A 4,412-nucleotide genomic window follows, 5' to 3' on the forward strand; every position below is an offset into this window, starting at 1 on the left:
ACCGAAGCTTAAAACTGTCCTATACTAGCTACATGTGGATAAGTTAACTTTCTTAAAAACATGCAAACCTATATTAACTCTTCCTCAAATTAATCATCCTTGCTCTTAATTTACACTAGAATAATAAAATACAAGTATACTTTCATTATTTCATTACAGACTAAATTCCTTCTGCTCAGAGCACGGAAAGAAATATAGGATAATTAACCAATGATGTCAAGAACACATCCAAGCGAAACCTACAGCGACCATACACATGAGACTGCACGGTCCACGCACAGCACATGTACATTACACATGAGAACTGCACGGTCCACGCAGCTGCTCGCCCAGTGTGCACATGTACATTACACATGAGAACTGTACGCAGCTGCTACACATCGTACCTACAATTAGATTTAGCTCAACATTTTTGAATAATGCCATACATAGAAACATTCTACCCAATTTGCATAATAAAGAGCAGTTTGAATCAAAGAACATTCCACAATTAACATAAATTTACCCTAACCTAAGCCTAGTATTCCATCTGTATTATAAATGTCTAATCAACACGAAAATTTTACCATATACCCCTAACCATATTTGTTGGTGTACATGATACAGAATGTATTACCATTAAGAAAAAAAGGAACAATAAAAAAGGAAAACCCACTCTTCACCTTTAAAAATCAGACTTCAATTTACCATTCAGGTACATACATATAAATAATTATATAAAGTATATTGTCACATTGATCACAATCACTTACAACGTCAGTTATAATATTACGTCAACTCAACCACGAATAACTTCATCCATTCTTACAACTTCAAGGTTCGTAATTATCTTAAACTACATACATAGTATTGCCACCATCTAGACAAATTAAAAAGAAAAACAATACTTAAATATATCAAAACACACTATGCTTCTATTGGCACTAAATCAATTGTGCTTACAAAAATACATTGTAAATTAAACTGAAACATAAAAAGCCATTTTGACATTTACACATTGTATCAAAATCATAAATACGCATAGAAAATATGTATTGAATATCATTGAAAATGTTCATGAGAAAAACCATTAATGGTATATACAAGAAAGTAAACATACATACACATATACATACATACATACATACATATATATACATATATACATTTATATATACATATATATATATACATATATACATACATACACACATATACATATATATACATACATACACATACACACATATACATACATACACACACATACACATGCATATACATACACACATACACACATACACATACATAGTTATAAGTCGACAATTCCAAATATAACTGTATTGTACTTGAAACACTCAGAACAAATAATGTTAAAATTGCACCCCGGACATACCTCATATAACATTCATAAAACAAACTCATCATGCTACCGCCCATTCTAGGAAACCAGCCCATTTCATCCCCCTTACCTGCCTTTCAACTCCCGTAAATCCCGTAAAGTGAAATTCCTATAACCCTCACTTAAATCCCTCTCCCATCTCCCCCCATACACCTCCTTATTACTACACTTTGTCCTATAAAAAGTTGCTGTTAACGCATTAATTCTTTCACACATGTTCGCTCCTCTCATAGCCCAAGACATATAAATATAATCCGTAATTATATACCCTACCGCATTCTCTACCATTTGATTCACCCCACCTATGTCTAAGCTTAAAACCCTCAACACCTGCAAACCCCCACCCCTCCCACTAACCTTATTACCTTACCCAACCAAACCCTTATTAGTTCAATACATTCGCAGAAATACACCATATGGAAAACAGTCTCCAATCCACCACAAGCCTTGCATATCCCATCCTCCCTTATTCTCTTATGGAATAAAACCATTCCAGACGGTAAGATCCCATGTAAAAATCTATACATAACTTCTCGTACTTTAGGTTTTAAACGTAATTTGTTCAAACGCCCCCAGATATTACGCCAATCATACATCGGATAAACCCCTTCTACCACTGCTACCACTGCCTTACCTTCCACCCCATCAAGGTTTCCCAATTTAATATGTGAAGGATCGCTCATGTTTATGATGACCCGTAACATTGCCTCACCTATTATGAACTCCCTACCCACCCACCACCGTTGCATATCCTGACGTATCTTATGAAGTCCGCCTTCCCTCGCCCCCCTCCCGCTTATAACTACGTTTCAAATACACACTCATAATCCTCTTTTCAACAGCTATAAGACCCAGCCCTCCTCGGCCAACCGGGAGTGTGACAACCGCTCTACCTAACCATTCGCTTCCAGTACCCCAAATGAATCTAAAAACGCGCTTTTGTAACCTTTGTATCTCACTACGAAGTATCGGATATATTGCTGCTACATGCCAAAGTTTACTATATAATAGGACATTCGTTGTAATTACTCTTTGATGCAAAGTTAAGTGTGCAGCTCGTAAACCACTGAGGCGCTTCAGTACACCATCTACAATACGCACTGAATTTATTTGTTGTGCTAACTTGATATCACTTACATAAACGATCCCACATATCAGTAATTGGTCCACCTTTTTCCACCTTTCAACTACTTCACATTCCTCACTTAACCCATCCCCAAGATCCATATACTTCGTTTTCTCCTTATTAATTGACATGCCAGAAGCCTTTTCAAAAACGTTTACTAACTTTTCCACCCGAGGCAAATCCCTGTTACCACTTACTAAAATCGTTGTGTCATCAACATATACAACAATGCCAGCCCCCCCACCCCTTTCGTCACAAACCCCATTTGCTGCCAATAAGACCCTAATTCCTCTATAAAAGGGATCCTGTAAACACGCAAAAAATATTTGTGAAAGGGGCCAACCTTGACGTAGACCCCTTCTCATCTGAATTTGTTCTCCTAACCTTCCATTTACCTGCACCCGCAAGGATGCATCTTGATACATTAATTTGGCCCATGATATAATTTCCTCTCCAAACCCCTGCCATCTCATAATCTTCCATAATGCTTCCCTTTCTACACTATCATATGCCGCCTCCCAATCTATAGCCAACACCCTCCCCCCTCCCAATTTTACTCTTTCTTCAATAAAACTTCTAATCAACCCATGCCCGTCATACATAGATCTTCCCGGTACCCCATATTGTCCCTTATCAATCACTTTACCCAGGACCTTTTTTATTCTGTTAGCTAAAATTCTTGCAAAAATCTTATAATCACCACACAATAACGAAATAGCACGATAGTCTTTGACTGTTAATGGCTCACCTTTAGGCACTAGAACGACCACAGCCATCCATTGCTGTGCCCCTAAAACCCGATCCCGCTTAAGGATATTAAATAATCTTACCAAAAACCCTTTTAAAACGCTCCAATTTTGAAGATAAAAGTCACTGGGCAACCCATCAATTCCTGGTGCCTTACCTAATTGCGCCCCGGATAAAGCTTCCCATGTCTCACACTCCGTTATCGGCCCTTCCAAAACGAATCAATCATGCTCTGTCAACTCACACTGCACAAACCTTCCAATTGACTGTAATGCTATTTCGCTTATTCCCACACTTTGCGTTTTCAACTTAACCCAAGCATCAATATACCCACTCATACCCTCAGTCGTCGTCAACACCTGGTCCACTTTATACCCTTGCATACCTACCTGAACATTCAACCCCATTAACTCCATTGCCTTGCGGCGTGTGTGTTGACTCCGCAACACACACGCCGACGGCCGATCTCCCCACAAAAACTCCTCAATCCCGCCCTTAAGCCTTTCCCCATCAAACCTCTCATTTTGTAAATTCCGGATATTTTCCTTCAAACTTTCAATTTCAATAACAGGATAATTAGCATTAATTTGTGCATAACATTCGCGCAACTGCCCCTCTAAATATTTTTGAAAACCGTATTGTAACTGATTATATCTCGTCCCTCGATTAATATAATATTCCTTAATACCTTTTTTAGCTATCGTTTCCCACCAATTAACCATGGCAACATCCCCTGGTGCTTCTACCACTAAACGATCCCACATATGTCCAAAAGACAAAAGACTATCCTCTTCCTTTAATAACTTTACATTCAATTTCCAAAATGATGGACCCCTCCGAGGCACACCCTCAATATCCACATCTATTACAACTCCTCTATGATCCGAAAAAACCACATCTATCACATTCACCCTCCGCACAGTAACCGCACAAGGCACGTACATTCGGTCCAACCTCGCCGCATAACCTCGTTTAATGAAGGTATGCTCTACCATCCCTCCCCCCCCACACACATCCTTTAACCCCACCCCGGTCAATATATCCCCCAATAAACCCAAACAACACCCCGCACCTCTAGGCTCCACATCTTTACGACGTATCACGCAATTCCAATCTCCGCCTATTATTGCAACATTCGGTAAACCACGTAAAAAATAG

Source organism: Cherax quadricarinatus, chromosome 100 (assembly GCF_038502225.1).
Source record: "Cherax quadricarinatus isolate ZL_2023a chromosome 100, ASM3850222v1, whole genome shotgun sequence".
NCBI classification, from domain to species: domain Eukaryota; kingdom Metazoa; phylum Arthropoda; class Malacostraca; order Decapoda; family Parastacidae; genus Cherax; species Cherax quadricarinatus.